Raw genomic sequence first — 23,778 nt, forward strand, 5'->3', positions numbered from 1 at the left:
GCACAAAAAAAATCGCACAAATAAAAATCGCACAGAAAAAGACCGCACAAAAACAGGTTTGATTGTATTTTGATGGTAGTTTTATACGTATTAAATACTTTCCTGTTACTTTTCTGTTTATAATTGTTTCAGATAAAAAGGATTCCTATTCTAGACAATAATAATGGCGGAGCATCTGGTTTCATCACAGTGCAGTTCTAATTTTACCATTTAAAATTTCTTAATTATTATGTAACTACGTCTGTATGGAAGGATACACTATACAGACTGTGAGCAGAAGTCGCTAAATCTTTCTTTAAACACATTTAAACTTATAAGATTTATATCAATATATTACAATTTATTTACTTGCTTTTAAATAGAAGCTTTTAAATGAAATCAATGAATTGTTCCTTGTTTAAAAATGTCGATAAAAAATAATTTAACGGTTTTAAGCTTTGTTCAATAATGTTAGAAATTTTTTATAAAGATTTCTCTATTAAAAAGTCGATAATAGTATAAAACAATTAATGATATTTCAAGCGTTTTTATTAAGAAAAATAGTGAAATATCGTGTTTATTTAAGTCAAATTCAGTAAAAAAGATAGGCCTATACATATAAAAACATTTAGAAACATGTTTACAAAATGCTTAGATTTAAAAACATTCTAAAAATTTACTTATTCACAATATAAAAGAGCTTTTTCATGTTAGGAATTTCAGGAATCAGCTTAAACAATAAAATTCTTAATCCCTCGATCCTACCGCGTATATCAAAATACGGTATCTATGTTAAGTAAAGACAGCTGATAAAAAGCCGCGTAAATTAAAACTTTAACAATACAGTCGTACTAGTCATCTATCTAACACTTTTAGGAGAGAATTTTGAATTGAAATAACATGACTTCAGGTTTGTATTGGGAGTTTGTGTATAGTTAATTTGCCTCTAATATTTCTATATCTGGTCTCGACTTTCATCTATCTAACTCCGTTCTCGAGGTTAAGGAAAGACAGTGGGAATTATAGATGTACAATCTTTTTCAAATTGCAGTCCAAAAAGTAACACTATAAATAGGAAATTTACACTTCTTATCGAGTTTTACTATCCTATTCGAATAATTTTAATACTAAATTAACAGCGTTTTAAGTATTTTTTCTAATAATACACGAAAATTCGTCTAGTACTCTTGAATTGTTAATAGTATTGATCAAAAAATACTTTTAGTTGCCCGAAAATGCGTCGAATTTGAGTTAGAAATGTCGAATTCCGAGACAGGTATCAACGAATTCATATCATGTGACATTTTCAATATAAACGTATCGAGATCATCATCATTATTTGGTAGGATTTCATTCAATAAATGGTCATACTTATGATTGATTAAGCAGCAGTTCAATCCGAAATTTGCGTGTAGTCCAACTCGGTACAGAACCAATAAGGGAAAAGAGCTTAAAGAAAAAGAATCAATCAGAATCAATAAGGGAAAAGATAAGAAATAAAGAGCTAACAATGGATATAGAATAAAGAATAAAGTGTCTCGAGTTGGACTACACACGAATTTTGAAGTGCCCCCTTATAAAATAATTATAATTAACTTTAATGGAACGATGAAAAAAATATCACGCTTAAATGGTTATTCTTTTTATCAAAAAATACAAATTTTTCAAATTTAAATTTAATGGTATATGATTTAATACCGGAATGTCAAAAGGATATTAAATTAATCGAACTCTGAATATTTATAAATAATTATAGATTAAATTATGTTCATTATTAAATAAATTTGAATTCGAATTATCTATTTTAAGACATAAAATATTAATTTTGTATGAATCAAAAATATAAATTTTATATAGAAATGACAGTAAAAACCCTGTATAATCTCAATTACATGTTTTTAATAGAATTGTATTTATTTGTTATAAATATGTAGGTTCAGACAGAGGGAAGTCAGTAGAATCATTTGGTCCGTGTCACAGATATAGAAGAATTCCAAAATTTACTCTTTGATGCAAAAAGAATGATTTGGTAAATGGTGAAAAATTGTTTTTATTTGTTTTAATGATTTTGTTCGTTTATTTTTATGGATTCTTCAACAGGTGTGTTTTTACATTTATGAATGGCGGGCCTCTATCTTCTCTCTTTCAGATCTATAAATATAGGTAATATGAGAACTGTAAGTTAATTTCTTATATTATTACAGATCTCGCTAAACAGTTATAGTTTGAAGGAGTCAGAAAAGATACTTTGCTCTAATCTTAAGCTTGAATGCGATTCAAATTTTGTGAAGAGCAGGGCCGTCGAGAGGGGGGATAGTTGGGAATTTTTTTCTTTATTCAGAGAAAACTTAGAGACCCACAATAAAAAATAAAAAAAACAAAGGCAAAAGAGTCCACTCTACCACCGGACTCCATATAAGTTCCCGACAGCTCTGGTTAAGAACACCGAAATGTAAATGCTCCAATAATCAATTATAGGATAATTATAGTTAATGATGTGATTCTTATTCCATTTTACCATAAATTTTATCTTCGATCCTAATCGAAATCTATCTTCACTCATATCCAAAGTTGAAAGACTTCTAAATCTGAAGATATCAAGATTTCTCCGAGATTCTCGTAGAGCTAATTGCCAATTTTTAATAATTTTGCATCATTTGAGATGTACTCATACGATTTAATAATCAAAACAATAATATTAACAAAGATTTACTTTAAGATCAGAGCCAAATAGGTGTCTACCTGATCTTTTCGTTAAATCAGAGGAACAAGAAGAGTTCGGTTCTAATCATAATGGGCGATGTGAAGGAAAAGTCGTTACGATTTTTATGTAAATAGAATCTGCACGAAGGGTCATCGCATCTATCGATGAAAAGTGTTTCCAAATATGAAAGAACTACAATGATAACGACGATTCGCTTCACGATAAAAGTTTGTATGATCGAGTACCGATGGCTTGACCTTCGACCTTCTGCATCTTTTCAAGTGTGGGAGAGGACGAAAGGAAGACCGGACCGGATCGGAAAAGAAAACAAGACAGTTAAGCTCGAGCTTTCAAACCGAGCGGAATTCAAGATGAAGACCGCATCGGTAATCCCGAAATTCGCCGGAGGTTGGCTAAGATCAAAGATCAGATACTCATCAGAAAGCAGAATACGTCGGACAATCCGGCCGTTTCTGTTATGGAGGCGGCCATAATGGGGAAAAAGAAGAATTACTCAGAAATAGCTCTTTATTTTTTCTATAAATTAACATTTTCTGTTATCATTTTCAAATTTATTTCGAAAATGCAGATTTATAGAAGAGATTTTTAATGTTGTCATGGTGTACGCTTAAATTTATACGTCGTAAAAACATGACGTGATTTAATAGTAATGGTACGGATTCCATTCTCATGTTAGACAGACTCTACAACTTCTCTTCACTACATGGGTTCAGTACTAGGAACAAGAAAGCCAATTGATTGAAGTAGCTAGAGCGCATAAGAATTGAATTCCTCTGAGGAATCCAATTCTTATGAATCAACACAAACGTATTAATAGTGTTACATGATTCAAATTCAGCATGACCATTCATTGAATAAATTCCTCTGAGGAATCCAATTTCGAAGTGGATCGGATCATCGGGATATTTTGAAAATCCCGATGATTGAAGAGATTGAGATATTCACAAACTCACTAAATTTTTAACAATGTTACCACTTTCAGAACATAAGATATGTGTAATTTGATAATTAAAACCATAAATTAAGTAAAATTGGTAATGAGCATTCTAATTAATCTTCAAAATAATTAAAATTAATTAGGTTTAATTATAGTAATTTTAGAATTGATTTTATATATTTTTATTGTAAAATCAACGCTTATAAGATGTTATTAATGTTAGCACTTCGCTGTAATAAGTATTACCATTTATAAGATCATAATAAATGATTAATGATGCCATTGAATCTAATTAACGAGTGTTCCACATTCTCTGTTTTATCTCCAAATTTTTGTCGATAGTTCCCATCATTTCTTATTGTTTACTATTTATATGATTTTATTTAAGCAAAAGTGTTACTAAAAATCATTTATCACATTTATCACACTTAATAAATGTTTATAACATTATATAGACTATAATAAATCAATAGAGTTACTAAATTCTTCATAAAATAAGCTTTTTATAAGAATTTTATTATTTAATATTCTCGAAATATCTAATTTTTAACATTTAATTATTTTATGTAAATTAAATATTATATATAGCCTATGTATTTTATATTTTTAAAAACAATTTATAGTTTTTATTTATTTCAGCATAAATTTAAGCACATATTTTAAGTCCTTTTAATCATTTATAAATAAATATACTTTATATCCTATCGTATATTTTAAATTCAAATTCAAAATATATGATGGATATTGAGAGTTATAAAATTGAATATTTGTTTCTTACTGTATCTTGCTTCTTACTGTACCTGGAATCAAATTTAGAAGTTGGATAAACAAGTAGGGCCTATTCTGTGATCAGGTATAATATATAATTTTATTATCTCTCTTTGAGAAATATATTATTAGTTTATAATATATGATCCAAAATTGAATTGTTTTAGATTTAATAAATAAATTTTAATAGTTTTTTAGACGAAAATCTATTAAAGAACAGAGAATTATAAAAGAACCCAGATAAAAGACCCCTAGCTCTAAGCTATGTTTAAAATGGTGTACAATTATTATATAAAATACTTTTATAGAGGGGGTTTGTAGTTAAATATTAATATAATTATAGAGAGCCCAACTCTAACTAGTTTCTATAATTAGGTATCTGATTTAGAGCCCCAAAATTTAGACCTTTGTGTGAAAAACTGAATACGAAAGTGATTTCAAGAATGTTTTTATTTGTTTTATCGATTTTATTTATACATTTTCTTAGCTTTCGGCGAGACTCACTCGAATCCGGAGTCCGGATTTCGGTGAGTGGCCCGAGGTTCATCTCATTCTCATTCAAGTTGGGTTTAAACAAAAAAAAAGAAAAAAAATTAACAAAACAAAACAAATAATTACAAAAATTGAAGAAATTATTACAAAATTCTAATTTGATATTGAAAAATAAATTTTTTATACAAAAATTATTAAATACGAACAAATTATTTATTGTCATATCGTCACAATGCCGGGCTGCAATTTTTTAATCATATTTTAATAATTTTTTGATTTAAACTATACACTCTCCGCCTATTAGTAGTGTCTTGCTCCTGTACATCATACTTTTCCTTCAACAATAAAGTCGTGCTGAGCATCTATCTTTTTTTTTTTTTTTTTTTTTTTTTTTTTTTTTTAACTCTTTCCGCCCTGTGGGCACCAAGAGGGCCTCTTTTAGTAGGCCCATTATGGGTTCGGCCAGGCCCACAATGGGGCGACCGGGTGGTGAGGGACGGGGCCCGACATATCCGAACGGACCACCCCCCGAAAAATTCCTGGGGATTATTCGACCCGTTCGGATTCGATCCCGGGTCCCCCAGAGCGGTAGGCTGCCACCTTTACCGCTCGGCCATCCGGCCGTCGAGCATCTATCTAACACCTTTCGGGAAAAAAAAATTTTTGAATTGAAACAACACAACTTCAGTTTAAACCGAATGTTTGTATATAGTTATTAGGGGACTCCTGCGCTTAATATTTCGTATCTAATCTTGTTTTTCATCTATCTAACTTCATTCTCGATATTAAGACAGGACAGACACATACGGATGACAGTGGTAATCTATAGGTCTACAATTTTTTTTTCAAATTGCAGCCCAATTAGCATAAAAATTACATAAATTTAGCAAACAAATTTTCCAATTGCCATAGATAAGAAGCCTTACTAGATGACTAAATGATAAAATCATAAATATGACTCCTACATGTTTTAAAACTCATTTAAATCTCGAATTTTAATGTTAAAAAGAAAGTATTAAACTATTATTTATCATTAAACATTTTATATTGTTTGTAAAAGATCGTCAGAACTGAGACCAAAAAGACTCTCTGTACAAGGATCGACAGTAATTTAAAATGAGGAGACTGAATATAGACACCGTGCTCAGTTAAGTACTTAATCTTGAATTATTGTTGAGCGAACGTATCGAGAGTATCACGTGGTACTAATTCAGTTAATGAGACTGTTCACTCAAGCTTTGTGCTACAGCTACGTTCGAGACTAGGTACTCTAAATATCTATGGAGTAATAGCAACTTCAACCGAATCCAGCATCCACCATTAAGCTTAAATATTGCTATCATTTTTTAAGATGTTTTATTTTACAACGGTACATAAACTACCGTATGTTTCTGGTGTAATCTCCTCCTTCATCCCTCCATATCTCTCTCTCCCATCTTTTTTTTTTTTTTTTTTTTTTTTTTTTTTTGATGTAGCAGCTTGAGAAGTTACTATACACGTATATGTCAATAATTCACCATTACTTGATTGTTTTATTTGTAGCAACTAATGCTCGAACTCTGTTCGAATTTAGTACATTAACGTGAGTAAATCCATTTATCAAATACGTCTCTTTGTTATATATTACTGCTCTGATGATTTGATTCTGCTATAATATCTTTCCTCAAATTATTATTATATATAATAATGTGTTAATTATAAATTGTCTTAGAAACGTTTTAATCATTTGAGATTTATCAAGCGATATTTTAACCTTTAATTTTTAAATTTATTTGACATTTTTTTTCAAAAATATGGTAAAATAAAAGCATAAATGCTCTTAATTCGTTTATTAATCCTATATTTTGTTACCGGGACAAGAGAGAGACTCCTTACCAAATTTTAATGGTTTTGGAGTCCTAAAAAAGAATTTTAACTAAAAACAACGTTAAAATATATTTTTAAATGGGCCTAATAAAATTTGACCAAAAGAAGAAGCTTTCCTAATAGAATGTAATGGAATGAGGTAACAAAAGTCATTGAGGCCCCTTAAAAATGATCTTAATAAACTTACTACTGTACGGTAGTAAAAATTCAGCAACACATTTCGAGGCCTGAGTTAAATAATTTTATTGACCTCTTATGACAAGCCTGTTCATTGTATTTGTTAGTGTGTGTAGGTGCGTGTATGTTACTGAATCTTTGCGTGAGAGTTGAAATGCTGTTGATGGCAACCACTATCCATCCTTAATAATATAAAATTCGGGAAATGCTTCTTATATAGAGCTAGAAAAAACACTAAAACTATTAAATTAAAACATGTTAAACAATTTAAAAAGATTCTTCTTTCAATATTTATAGTTCTCTTAGGTTTATTCGAAATTCGTTTAATGCGACTTTATTTTTAGAAGTTTAGTGATGTCGTGTGATCGATGTAATCCTGTAAGAATTCGATTATTCAAGCAAATTTCCGAAATTCCTTACAGGGAAAAGTTTCTTTACATTATGAATAAAGTAACTTTTAAGAATATTGGTAAGAATATTCTTAATTCTAAGTATTTTGTAACCTATTTTCTAAACAATTAACGATAAAAATATTAATATTATTTAACAAAAGTGTATTTTAATATATAAAAATATCAAATATTTAATAAAATTTTATAAAATCTATAAAATAATTTTATATGTATATTTTTTTCCTGAATTGACTTAAATAAACAAGCGTTGTTCACTATTTTTCTTAGTAAAACTCTTGAAATATTACTAAATATTTTTATACTGATATCGACTTTTTAATAAAGAAATGTTGATAAAAATTTCCTATATTATTGAACGAAGCTTGAAACCATTAAATTATTTTCTTATCGGTTTTTTAAGCCACGAAACAATTCATTATTTTTACTTAAAACGTTCTAAGAGGAAGTAAATAAATTGATATAAATCTTATAAATGTGAAACACGCTTCAATAGCCTGAAACCGGAAGGTAAACAGACTTAAATTCTAGTTTATTGCTGTTAATAACGACGAAATATAATCATAATTTATTTAATTTCTAATTTTATCACAAAATATATAGTAAATCCCAACAGTTACCACAAAATTTGTTATTGGAAAACCGTAATTCACCGAGACATCGTAAATCGAATTTTGTTTTGTCGTAGATTTAATGTCATAAACGGAAGTTCTGTTCTCCAAACTACAGTTTTTCATTATATAATATTATACCAAATAAATCATAAGGAGAAAATTTATTCTTGTGATAGAAAATATACAGTTGACTTCTGCTCTACGAGATTATTTTATCAGTATAAACTTTGAATTGCTATTGTCAGGAAGCAAAAACTTTACAAGTATCATAGACTGAATAAAAGTCTAGAGGAAAAATATAAAAGAAATTCATACCCTAACTTATCTTAGTCTTATTTATCTATTACAGAATTACTATAAATTAACTTATTAATTTCCACTTAAAATTATCAACGACAAAATCTCTTCTCATACATCATATATTCTCGTAGATCGATTATTCTGAAATATTGGATAGAAAATATAATTCTTAAATTAAAACAGGATGAGCAAAATGATACGAAGCGTAATGTACAATTGTTATGGATTTCAGAGCACACATCACGCTTCGATTTCTCTACAATTTATCCGATTTTATTCGAGATGAAAGTACAGTGTAAACCTTCGACATAAAAATCCCAATTGTCCTTTTACAGAAAAGTTATCATCTTTATTCTTACTTTTCTAACATTACGATCGTGTTTAAAGCTTTTCATTCAATAAAACGTGCAATTTTTTTTTATAATTGAAACATTATCCGATATGAATATTCAGTTCTATAATCTTCTAACTAAAATTAATTTTAAGCTGATCAGAACACATATTTAAAACAGATCTTAGTCAAAAGGTCAAGAAGCAATATATTTAAAATCAACTTCTTGAATATTTACTTTGAATTATTCCAATTAAATTATTTAAAATTTTGAAAAATATTCAAACATTTATTCTTATCTTTTTATTGATTTAATGAATATTTTTAATAAATTTATGACTTTAATCGTTAAAGTTCTATTGATATAAAATTCGTATAATTGTTTCTGATATATTTTTCCAATATTTAAACTAATTATTATAATAAGAATGGCTTATCGATACACAATGTATCAATTTATATATATATATATATAAAGACCTATTTATTTTTTACTTGCGTGTAAGTATAAAAATTCGATTATTTTCTTGATTGTAGAAGGAAGCAATCAATATAAAATTATAGATGCTATTATTTATTTTATTTTTATTGCAATACGATCTTCGGTTATTCCGAGAAAGACTACTTCTATAGAACCACAGAACTGTAACAAGGCCACACGCTTTTTCATTTGGACACATTATTGATTCCTATATCAAGATTGATGCATCAACATATTTTTTTTTTCTTTTCTAAACGATCCTTTTTATTACTTTTGTTAATATGTTTTGCTATAATTTTCTATAAAAACATATTAAAAACTATTTTATTTTTGTCCGGAACACTAATATTGTATTTGGAGTGAAAACTAAACTTAGAATGATGATATTTTAGATACATGACCGGCACGACTCCATTGCTAACAGGAAAAGTATGATGTACAGGGGCAAGACACCACTAAAAGAATTGAGAACATTGCTACGAAAAGTTGTAGCCCGGCATTGTGACAATGTCACAATAAATAATCGCTCGTTAGAATTCGTTTGGTCTATTTGTTTATGGCAACGCGACAAGTGAGTGGTCTGCCGAGGGGGATGCATCGTGAGAAGAGTTTTATGGGAATTAGGCTCCTATTTAGCTGTTACTAACGTGAAGAAAATCTGAAAAATTTCCCTTGGCCAGCCCGTTAGCCATGCTCGAACCCAAGACTAACTACTAGAGTTCGGTGGTTTTATGCACTCGGCTACTGAAAGCGTTTATTATAATTAAGAAAGTACCGTTCAGAAATGAAAACATCGGAGTGGACATTTTCAGGGAGTAACACTTTCGATTGCACACAGGCAAGCGCTATATGCTACCTGTCGCAGTAATTAAGTGAATATAATATATACATTTTAAAATTACATCATTTTTATAAGAATTATATTTAGTTTATTTTTAAAATTTTTGCCAATAGATGGCGCTACGTTTAAATCAGCAAATCAAATGTAAACAGAAATTAATCGATGTATAAAAATTCAATAGATATTCTGAGATGAAATGTACGACATTATCTAAGCTAGTAGTATGTAAACGTAACTGCCGAGTTTCGTAGCAATTGGTCGGACTCTCTAGGAGTGTATAGCGAACAAACGAACAAACATCTTCATTTATATATAGATTTTTATATAGCGTTTTTATTCAATTAAAATAAAAAAATCGGTATAAATTATTTTTAACCGTAAAAAAATCTACGTAAAAATCCGTGTAAGTGCACAATATTTTATTGTATACAGTTTGTTAAATTATTGTGATTTTTACGTATTTTTTATACAGTTTACTTTGTATTCTTTATTTCTATATTAAATCTACTCTCTTAAATCTATTCTTAAATTCTACATATATAAAATACGCAGCTTAAAATCGTCAGGGACAAAATAAAAACTAAAAAATAGAAACATGGTACGAGAAAAGTAATCGATAAATCGTAACGAAATTAAAACAGAATTTTATAATTTTTAAGCTTTATAAATTCTTTATATTGGAAATTTTCATGAAGTATGCGAACTCCGCTATGTTCCTATAGTTACACAGAACCTTTGACGTATCAGTCGTACCTCAACAGGACTCGGCAGAGATGGGCTACATATCTTGTTGGATTCAGATTGTTGTAACACGATTTTCTGTCAAAAAAATAACAATAAATCCACGCTACATTTGAAAAAGATTTCATAAATCTGGAACGGGCATCCGCAAAAAATTTTCCAGGGGCATCAATAAATTTCAAATTATTTTGAGTTTTTTTCACAAGTAGATTATGGTCGAGGGTGTAAGATCTTAATAACTTTTACGATTATAATTTGTATAGCTTTGTACTCGATCCATGGAGGGCAAATTCCTCGTTTGTTCTCCCTTGTCCTGAAAGATGTTGGACCAAAAATCCATATTCTGAATCACTTCTTATCCAGGTGTAAGAAATGATCAAAACCTTAAAATTTTCTAAAACTTTTCATTTTTTTTACATTAAAAACATTTATAAAATTTAATTTGTTAATTGATAACATAAAAATAGTTTAAAACAATTAAAAATTAATTACTAAAATATAGCATGTTACATGATAAAATTGGTATTATTTATGCTATAGATATATCAAAAAGATTATTTATTTAAAAAATTAGACTTTCCATACAAATGAAATCAATACAAGTTATAATTTAATCTGGCAAAACGTTTTCATTTGTGCATTGAACAAAAATATCTCATTTTAAATTATTTTTATAAAGTTTGTAATTGTAAAATATAGTAATTTAGTCTTTATAATGGTTAACTGACTCGGTCCACCCTGTATTATATATACAAGATTTACAGTAAACATTGAAATATACAAAATAAAACAATACATTTATCTTTTTTAAATTAAATTTATTAAAATTAAACCCATTTAATAATTAATTAATTTTATTTACTTGAATTTATTCTTGTAACAGATAAGTAAGTTACTATGCATGAAGTGATCAAATATTAATGTTTAAATCTCTATTATTGGTAAATTGTTGTTTTTGTTTCTCGTCAAGTTCTCTTATCTTTATAAATATAATTAAACTAATGCATTTGATACAATATTTATAATCCCTTTAGCTATATTTACTTGTTTGTAACTGGAGTAAAGAATTGATGTAATTTATGTTAATCCAAAGATTATAAATTTATCTCAAGTGCAAAGTATTTCTTAATTATAATTAAATTTTTAAATTATTATAAGTAAGCATTGTCTTATAATGTAGTAGGATAGTAGGACTAAAGTCAATTAACAAAGTTATGTACAGTATAATGGCTCAAAATCACTTTTGTTTTGTTTTATACTTTTGTAAGTCTGAAATGAAAACTGAGTTACTAAAAACATAATGAAAAACGTAATTAAGTATTTAAGTAAATGAATAAGATAGCAATTTATTCTTTACAGTATTAACTTACTATTGGATCATCCTGTATTAATTATATTAAAGTAAACTATATAAATATAAATTAATTTTAAAAATTATTCATTTATAATAATGATAACCAAATAAAATAGAAAATCTTTTTAAATTAAAAAAATATATATAATAATTGTTTATAACTCAGTTAAAATAATAATAAACTAAATAATTTAATTTGTTTTATTTTATTTAATTAGTATTTAAGAAATTTTTAAATTTTATTAACTTTTATTTATAAAAATAATTTATTATTTTTTTATTTATTTAATATAAAATCTAATAAAGTTTGTCTTTAAAAAAATATATATTTTAGTCAAAAATGATTTATATTTATTTTTTAAAATAAATAAATAAATTATAAAATATCTAAAATTAAAATTGTATGAATTTTATTATGATTTTCAATCTAAAATCTCATTTAAAAAAGTCAATATTTTATATAAAAAATTCAAATAATTTAAAGTAATATTTATTGCTTATCTGTATTTAATTCAATTAAATAATGTAAAGTTGAGTTATTTGTAATTTTGGTATTCACATGGCCCATTTTAATTTTTTATAAAAGCAATAAACATGTAAACAGTATAAAATATCTACAATTTTCAGTCTAGCTCAATATTTTTCTTATAAAATTATATATAAAATAGTAATTGGTAGTTTATTTTATATACTTATAGTTTTGTAAATACTTTTATAAAAATAAAACTGAAGACATTTTTTATTGTTTAAAAGAACAATTGTAATTTTGTATAAAAGCCATAATAATTTGTAAAGATTAACTTGTAAAGTATACAAAATCTCTTCAGCTTTATCTTAAGGTTAAATGCAAAGTATTATTGCAGAAAATGAATAATCACTTACAGTTTTGCATGTAATTTTATTAAAAAATAATAATAACAATAATAATAATCTACTTGTTCTTGTAATATGTTAACACAAGAAACATACATTTATATTTTTATAATATCTTCAGCTTTATCTTATAAGATTCCATGCAAAATTATAAGAAAATTAACTATTACTTACAATTTTATAAGAAAAACTAAAGATATTTTGTATTGTTTACAGATATTTTTTTCTTTGCTTTTAACAAAATTACAATTAATCTTGCAAATATTAAATTTTAAAATAATTCGTCTTTCCTTTCCATTGTTTTATTAAATTAAATAATAAAAGCTATAAATGTTAAATTTATAAACATAAAAAAGTTAACTTAAATTTGTATGTTTTTGTTTAAAAAAGTATTGAATTTTTAAAATAAATTTGGTTCAGTGACTTAAAGCTTTGCTTATTGTTTTTACGAGATAAACCAGAAGATTTTTATATTGTTTACAAGGTTATTTGCTTATATATAAAATTATAATTGCCTTGTAAATATCAGATTTACAAATAACTCATCTTTCGTTTACATTATTTTATTGACTTGAACTGTAAATATTATTTTAAACTTTTCTAGTTTGTAATAAAAATATTTTTCAATAAAATTTACATTGGAAATCACTACAAAATTTATACAAAATATATAAAAATTAAAATTACAATAAATCTATTTATTTTTAAAGTAAACATATATAACATTTCTACTTAAAATACTCATTTCTCTCTTTATGTATTGACTTTATTTTCCTTTAGAAAAAAAAATAGAAAAAATTATTATTATTCATACATTTAATCTGATTGAAAAAGTGATTTAGATAAATAATTATTCTGGAAAATATATTTATTAAATCTTACACTGTTTATGTAAGCAAATTTAGAAAAGTAAAGCCATTTCTTATGATAATTGATCTTTTCTATGGGAAAAAAACTCATTTTTCTGCTTAATAATTGAATTATGAATGTATTTTTCTTTAGATACATCATCTCACCAAACAGATTATTTAACAAATCCCTGTTTAAATATTCAGTATTTTCTAGAGTAACTATTTATTAAATGTTGTAATGTTTAAATAGGAAAATTATAGAGTATTAAGATAATACTGATTATGATAAATCACTTTTCTAGAAAATGCAGAAACTAATTTAGTAAGTATAATAAATCTTTATTTATTATTTTATTATTTTTTAATTTTTTTAATGCTTTTATCTTGATTGATTTATGAGGTACTGGTAGATATACCAATTCCTTCAATAGTGAACATATTTACACGATTCTTGGAAACTGTTGTCATGACAACGATTGATGCTGTAATATATCAAGAAGTGTTGAATGCCTTTCTAAAATAAACTGTAGAAATTATTTCTTTTCCTATTATAAGCTTGCATCTTGATTCAGAACATTATAAATAACTTTTAACTGTAAAAGATGCATTATGAATCCTTATATTATTTACATTTATACTACATTCCTTTAGGCTTTAAAGATGCCGAAATATATTTAATATTTTTTTTATAAGTTAATTACATTTATATTTAATTAAGTTACATAATTTTATGAAATTTTATATCCAATTACTTCAATATTTTTAAATATAATTAAGTAAATCTTGAATCAAAATATAGACATTTCAAGGATTCTCTTTCAAATTTATGGAGAATATCGTGTTATCATAGGCGGATTAAAGGGTGGTGCACAGTGCCCATCTGTATCTCCCTCCCAATATTTTGTAAAGCATATTGTTTCCTTTCTACATCCCTCTCTAAAGATTTTTGCAACCCCGATTACATAATATAGATATTTATTTCCTAAAATATAAAATTAATTTTTAAAAAAGTATAGCACGAAAGTTAGTTTAAAATATATTTTAATTAAATTATTTATAATCAATTAATAAAAATATGCAAATTTTGAATGATTCTTGCCTATTTAATATATATGGAGCCTCATTCAAAACCATGGAGAATATTATTATATGCTAGAAAATAAAAATCTGCTATTTAATTTTATAAAATGTAAGGAAAAGATATTTTTATAAATATAAATTAATTAATTAAAAAATAAAAAGTGAAAATCTTAAATGATTCTTAAAATTAAGTGATTTTTACCTATTAAAGATACAAAAACTTGAAGGATTCTCACACAAACTTACGGAAATTATGTCACAGATATTTATTTTCTACAATACAACTTCATTAAAATCAACACACATAAAATTCAGTTTGTTTATTGACTTAAGAAATTCTTATTCTGAGAAGAACACAAAGGAAACAAAAATAAGTATAATTGAGTTAAAATAATAATATTTAAGATACTAAAATAGAATTTACAAATTTTACAAATCATTAAATGAGAAAACATAATAATTTATTTTAATTAGTAGAAGAATTTAACTAAGTATTTTGAAAGAAAAGAGATAAATACTGATCCAATTTACTTATTTAAATACATTTATTTTGCTTAAATATTTGTCTGTAACCTAAATTTAAAATATTTTGTTATAAGTTTTCGAACTTCTTTACATTTCATAATGAAAAAAAAATTAAAACATTAAAATGAAGTGTACTTTTTGACATTTATAATGTAAATCTATTTAATGTGATTTGTAATCGAGATTGCCTCTTAGGGAAGATTGTAATGATAGATCTAAAGTAAAGCAGTATTTTACTCCTTTACTTTAAAGGGAGAGATAAAAAAAAACCACTGAAGTCAGTTATCTCAAGATCAAGTTTTAAGAACTGCTGAGTCTACCAAACGGCTAGACTTTAATAGTCCGTATCAGATATTAAAGTTAGATTGAAACCTGCTGAGGTAATGATCAAAGTAAGAGCTTTAGAGTTTAAACCATTATGTGTTTTCCTATGGAAAGCAGATTTTTCCATTATTAACTACAATAAAATGTGTTCAAGAGAATTAGGAAAATTAGAAAATTTTTAATTATATTAATTTTTAATTGGGAATCTTCCTGTTTTGATTCCGATAGCATAATTAGGAACTGAACGATCCAGTTTTAGTAAAGGTTTAATAATCTGTAGTTGAAGAGACTCCAATTTGTTTAAAATTAGATATTAAGCGCCCAAATTTGTGTAAATAAACAGTAAGGTTTCCTTCTCGGAATCCTGGGGTTTTGTCCTTATTTAATTACCGGTAGTTAAAAATTCCAGAATAAAGTAAAATTGCAATAGTATCTGATGGTCAAAAGTACTAAATCTTTTGAAAGAATTATTATTATGACAAATTACGATAATTTTAATCAATTAAATTATATTGATTATGCTATGAAATGAGATTATACATTATTACTTTGCTGGTCTACTAGTAAATTAATTCAGCATTGAGGAATCAGCACTTTTGTACACTTGCCAACCGCCTTTTATTTGGGAGGACAATCCTTCATTAAACTGTATTGTCTTCTCATCCTTCTTTTCAGCTCAATTTTAATAATTTGTTTTTAATTTTACTTTATCTAAAATATTACTGGCAGACGACTTTCCGATATTTTATTTTCTTATTTCAAAATAATAGTTTTGTCTTTATCACTCACTAAAGTAACAGAAAGAGGAAGACATTACTATTAAGCAGAGTCAGAGGAGAAAATAAAGTTTAGTGACTCAATTAGGATGGTGTTGTGAACAGTTGGCAATAATTCTAAGATTGAGTTTAAAACCTTATTTGTTGCATATTTAATGTTTTGTAATTAAAGTTAGCCAGTATGTATTTATAACAAACTACTAGCTATTTTGTTATAAATATTTCCCATTGTACAATGTGCAAAGTCCTATTTTGTACAGTAGCCTACAAGAAAGTTGGCAACCTACTCTATCGGTAAATCGAACGTGGATCCAAATCATTCAGCACATGCTGGATACAAAATAATCGATGATTGTAAAGCGAGTACTTCAAATAGTAAGTGAAAACAAAATTTACTAACGTTGTCAGAAAATGATAGAGAAACTCTCGGAGAAATTGTTGTTAAACTTGTCGCTGCTGATGGGTTTACTGTGAATGCAGTTACGAAAAGTACCTTCGTTAGACAGTGATAAGAGGAAGAAGGTTATTCACTTTCTGTTAACTCCATTGCTGTTGTAAATATAATGCACTACAATATAATATAGTTACCGTACAACTGATGTAAGAGTGAAATTTTATCAAAACTGGATGAAGGACTTGGGTTAAGACTACCTCTTGATGAGAATTTACCACTAGAAAACAGGATACCGGTACCTCGATATAAATTGGATAGAGGTAAATGAACCGTGTGCGTAAAGGTAAATTTTTAAATGTACAACATGAATGGAGGTAAATTCTAGGATTTAGGAATGGTAAGAATTATTGGATCTTTTTCTGCAGCATATATCGAGAATGTAATATCGGCAAATTAGAAAAATTTGACTTGAATATTCAGAAATTTAATAATGCATGTATTACAGATGGTGCTAACACAATGGTCAAGTTTGGTAAATTAGTCAAAAGCGAACGTCACTTACTCTAAGCACTATATAACGGCATACACCTTGCTGTGTATTGTCTTTTATAAACAAGTAATGCATTCAAGCACAAACATAACTGCAAAAAACGAGTTGAACTCGGATAAAAAAAAAATCCGTGAAGATGAAGACAAGAAGAATGAGAATATGAACACAACAATAATAATTGAAAATTTGACAACAATTAATGAAATTTAAACTATCAAGAAGATAAGAAGCATTGCAAAATTGTTTAGAAAGTCGCCTTTAAAGAATTGAATGTTACAAAATTATGTAAAAGCCGAGCACGGCAGTGTTAAAAATGATTATTTTGGATTCAAGAACTCGATAAAACGGTTCGTTGGCAATGCTTGGGCGATTCTTAGAATTAAGATCTGCAATTTCAAGTGTTGATCGATATACAGCACTCATAGATCATAAACAATCTTTAACGGATGAAGGATTTGATGACATTAAGGAAATTGCGTCCAGCTTGATTCTGTAAAAATTGACACAGAAAAATTATGCAATTTTCAGAGAGAGTATTTATTTTTATGATAGAACAGCTAAATCAATGCTGAGAAATTGAAGAATTTCCTAATATAAAGAGTTAACGAAAGAAGGAATATTACTTTGGTTAGACTCATTATTTCTTTCTTGTAAATAATATTTTTCAGGTAGCAAATATACAAATAAGTCCAAATGACAAATATTTTCCCAATATAAGTGATAAACAAATAATTAAACTAAAAAATTGGTTTCTTTCTTTCATTGTAAGAATATGCCGGGAACAGGAAATTCCGGGATGAAATAGACCGGAAATTCGAGAAACATAGTACAGACACTTGATTAAATAGGTGACTTTAAACAATCAAAAATTATTTTTAAATTATTTATTTCTATTCAAGAAAACAACTTATACTTTTTTATTTATAAACAAATTTTTATTTATTTGTTCAGTAATTTGCTTTAAATTTTTTTTCTATAAAGTAATCGTAAAACTTATTTATTTATTATTTAAAGGACTATTTTCATGTTTTTTTAAGAATAACTGTCATCTACATGGATTAAGCGAAAAATTCCATATGTATGAAAGCTAATATTATCCGAAGAATAACGAGAAAAGAAGGTTTGAAGATCACTTATATACAAAATGAGTATGTGGAGCATTCAAGCCATCCACCGCCTTTGACAACTCACTTCGTAGACGGATTATTGCCGTAAACGTGAAAAATAACCCATAAATAATAAATAAATTTAAAGGATAATCCTTATTACATTATAAATAAATATTAAATTAATTTATAATCATAAATTATTTAATTAAAGAGTAAGAAATACAGCTCAAACTTTTTATATAAGATGCGGCGTACGAGACAAAACAGTAAACTACAAATTAAATGATAAAATATTAATTTCCAAAGATTAATATTTTAAATATAATAAAGACAATGTTAATTATAAAAGTGATGATAATAATTAACAAAGATTTTTATTTTATTATAAATTATATTTAAAATAAAGATATAGGATTACAAGAAAGTTGAGCTTTAAAACTTTAGCTTCATCATTATCAGAATTAAACCTTATAATTAGTATTCTCCATTTAATTAATATTAAATCAATAAATCTTTCTCCAAGAAACTTTCTGTAATTTTTGAATTAAAATTTAAAAAAGAAAAAAACAACTTAATTGAAGCAGTTTAATTAATGCATTTAACACACAATCGAATTTTTCGATTGTAAAATACTCTCAAAAATTTTTATTTTCAATTTAATTCTTATTTTATAAATGCAATTATAAAATCAATTTTTCTTATTTTATTTCTAGAAAATTCACCAACTTTAGAAAAATAATTTAAAAAATTTGTATAGAATTAAAACATTATTCTAAACAATTAATATGTTTAAATAAATTTCATGATATATAAAAACATAATTGTTATTTAATATTTTTTAAATTACAATTAACTAAATTTCGAATTAATTATTAATAAAATACGCATATAATCTATGAAATTTCTCAATTATTTTTATTAAGAAGTTTCATAGATTTAATTGAAATTATTATTATTTGATAATTAATTAAATCGTGAGTTAATTATTTAAAATAATGCGCATTAATTAATTTAATAAACAATTTTAAAACGTGTTAATTAAGAAGTTTCGCATAACTTTAATAAAAACGTTTTAAAGGATAATAAATAAAATTTAACATAAAATTAAATTTAGAATTCGACGTTTTAATCCGATTTATTCAGATTACTTTAAACCTGTCTTGAATTTTAATTTGTACACGCAACTGTAACATAGGCGTTATACTATTTAAAACCGAAATAAAGAATAAACGGCAGTTTCTTTTATAAAATATATACTTTTTATAAGAAAAAATGTTATTTTAAACCTTCAAAAATAGAAAAATAATAAAAAATAGATTCAAAATCAAGTAGCTGGAACGTCCTTTCAAAATGAATTTACATAAGAAGCAGAGAAAAAAGTTTTCTATCATCTTCCACTTTTATCTTATTTAAATACTGGAAAAATGTTTATCATAGAGTATAAATGTAAATACATATATTTACTTAAGTTAATTACTATCATAGACGAGAATGTACTAATTAAAATGCAAAAAAAAGGAAAGAAAAATATTATAGTAAAACTACCCTTTAAATAATAATTACTTTCAGGTACGTGTAAACACTCCGTAGAGGATGCTGTAAATAATAAAATTAAATAACATTTACAACGTTTATAAAACGTCAAAATGACTTAATAACTTATTCATATATTAAAATAAACACGGATGGATTAACTTAATCCATGTTTAAAGTTTATATTTTGATTATTTGGGAGATTATTTGCATGCCAGTAAGTGGAGTGTGTAGTATATTTACAGGGGGGGGTTGCTTAATTATATGATCTTATATGAATAAATTTATACTATTTTTGATATAAAGATATATCTTATTGGTAGTATAGTGGAGAAGAGGCGTTCGGAAGTTGTTACCATGGCGACAGATGACAGTGTGGTTCAAACGTAGAGGTAAGTTAGATCGAAAGCAAACTCGGAACGAAACATGGCTGATAGGAAGCACTTCATATTATTTCCAATTAAATGCTGTCTTAGAAATTATAATACATAATTTGCACATGTAAAGGTAAGTCGAGGGATATTTAAAATTATTTATAGGTTTAATGTTAAAAATTTCACACTCAATACTTAGTGAAAAATTGTGATTAGGTAAAGAATTTACAAGTGCAAAGTTGTTGTTATTCTTTAAGAAAAACAATGTATATAAAAGCATTAAAAATGTATAATTAATTATGTTTCAAGTATAAATATATTCGATATTTTAAAAGTTAGATTACGAAAAACATTTCGACTTTAAATAATTTATCAGTTTGCATGTGCACTCAGGAGTAAAATTTAGTTTTTTTTTTTGTATGTAATATAAGAAATTATAATAAAAATTTATTATAGAAATATTTAAAATTTTTAATTTTAAACTTCAGAAAGTTATTTATAATTTTAAAACAGTTAAAATTCATTATGAATATTACAAACAAGTTGCATATATACGTGTTACATTTAAGGACTTCATATAAAACATGTTCATATATCTTTTAAAAAATCTATAAAATTTTATTGAAAATATTCAAATATTAATAAATACGAAGTACTATTAAAAGAAAGTTATTTATCCATAAAACTGTTGCTTGTTTTTATACATTTTTACAAAATTCTGAATGCATATCAGCAATAAATAAGACTATTGATAAGTAGTCAAGTGCTATATATATACGTATATATAATTGTTTTTCGCTTATGTGATATTTATCTTCTAGCAATATCAACATTATTATTACTGGGTAATAAAACTGTGCAAATAAACTTTATACATGCGTTTAGTTAAAAGATTAACACGTAATATCTTAATCTCGATTAAAAATTTTTGTAATATTGCAATGTATTTTTTTCTTATTTATTATTATATTAAATTATATTTTTCTCTGTAAATCAATGTAAAAATTATTTTATTTTATTTTTATAAATATAGTTTATATTTGTGCTTAGTTAAAACTAAATATATACGACATAAATCATGATTAATTAATTTCAGTAACATTACAATAAGTTTTTTCCCATTTTTAAATTAACTTTTGCTTTGATTTATATAGAAAATTATTATAATTTTACTTTAATTGATTTATAAATTAATATGTTTAGGTAAAGATTAAATATATGAGATATTTGTTTTTTTTGTAATGTTTTATTGTATTAAATTGTATTAAATTATTTAATTATAATTAATATATTATATAAAATAATTTTAAAAAATTCATATTTTAATCAAAAGTCTTTTTATAATCTGTTATAAAAAGTAATCTATTTAAAAAAAATCTTTAAAAATTAGAAAATCTATTTAAAATCTTCATTTGAACATATAAAATTAATTAGTAATTAATCTAACTGATTATTTAAATATATGATAAAATGAATTAATAAATAATATAAAATAAATTGAATTTACCTATTCACTAACCATAATAAATAAAACAAATAAAATTAATTTAGTAAAACAAGATAATGGAAATTAATATTTAATTTCATTATCATAGAAAAGAGATAATTTGGATTAAAAATTTAGGATGATGTAAGAAACATCATCATCATGGTACAAGCTTATTTCCTTGACTGATTAAAGTATTCTGTAAGATGGCAAGTAATTTTCTAGCAAATTTGATACAGGATACTAAAAAAAAATTACTTTTTACAACCACATAAAAAATGCTGTAAACATGATATTTAATTACATTAAATCTTATACAGATGAATAACATGATCAATTTCAATTTAATACGCTTCATTTTGTTATAAAAGTTTCATAAAAATTTATTATAATTAATAGAATCTGTGAATTATTTTCCTCGTTGTAAAATTATTTTATTGATTTTATAGAATGTATTTTTTTTGTATATAAATGTGTGTTTGATAGACGAATAACTCAATTAATTAATTATATATTCATATACGAGAAATCAAAATAACTCATATTTAATCCGATATTTCATGTTTTATGCGTATCATGTGTGTATAAAGTCTGATAATTTTTGTTAGTTTTGTAAAATATCGAATAAATTTGACTCTTAAAGAAAAAAGTTAAAAAAAATAATTATTATTCTGCAATAATGAAAGTTGTTATCATCTTACTTATCATGTTACTCATCATCTTAATAACTATAACGAGAACTATCTTAGACGTCAACTTAATCTCGTCTTACAAGTTTGTAGTCATCTTAATCATCTTCTAGTTCTCATCTTAATTATCATCATTAAATGCATTTCATTTTTCAGAATGGTGTACACTTCTCCATTAGTTTAGTCATTTCTCCTTTTATTTTTCTGGTTGTTAAGTATAAGACCGGAAAGTATTGCAGTCGTGTCAAATTTGATCCTTCGGGTTTTTTTCAAATCGTGACGTTTTGAAATTCCCTGAACCCAAAAACGTGAAAAGGGAGGAAATTCCGAGTGTATTGGCGTCTTTTTCGTTTAATATTTCAGGATGAGATAAGATTGAGAAAGGAAATTTGACATGGTAACTTGTATACAACGTCCATTGATACTATTAAATTTTGGAGGTTAAAAGTCGAGAGGCAGATAGAGGAAATGATGTGTCATATAATAAAAATTTTACTTATTGTTGGCATTTATAATTTTTTTAAAAAAACACATCTCTATCCTCAAAATTTAGTCTTTTGACTTTTTGTAATAATTAATAATATAAAAGTTATTTTTATTATTATCTAATAACAAATGATACCACGCACAATTTTGACTTTGTGCCAATGTGTCTTAGTGTTTCTTAAATTTGTTATCGAAAACTATAAAATGACGTTAAATTAATGTAATAGCCTACACTTTTCTGACCAAACCAATGCATGTTTAGTTTATCATCATAGTTACTATCATAATTACTTTTACAATTATAAGTATGTCACAATTATAATCAGTCTACCCCAAATTTTAAATTTGCTTTTATCATCCTATCTAAATACTTCTTACATTAATAAATCCAATAGAAATCAGTCATTATTTATTCACTGATTGATTTTATTTTCTCGAATTAGTTTATATTCTTTTAATCTAAAAAAGTATTAAATTTTTAGAAAATGAATTTTAAAATTTATCAAAAAATAATTTAAATTTTAAATCATTATGAAATAATATTTACAATAATTTTAACTATCACCAAGTGTTGTTAAGAAAAGAAATATGAAGAATTATTTAAAAAAACATGAATTTTTTTCTAGTTTTGATATTTGAATTTGAAGTTTGTTTATATATATGTATAGTTGTATATATTAATTAATTTAATTTTATTATATATTAAAAATAA

This window comes from Centruroides vittatus, unplaced genomic scaffold (assembly GCF_030686945.1).
Source record: "Centruroides vittatus isolate TY-2023 unplaced genomic scaffold, ASM3068694v2 contig_5, whole genome shotgun sequence".
In the NCBI taxonomy this organism is placed as follows: Eukaryota; Metazoa; Arthropoda; class Arachnida; order Scorpiones; family Buthidae; genus Centruroides; species Centruroides vittatus.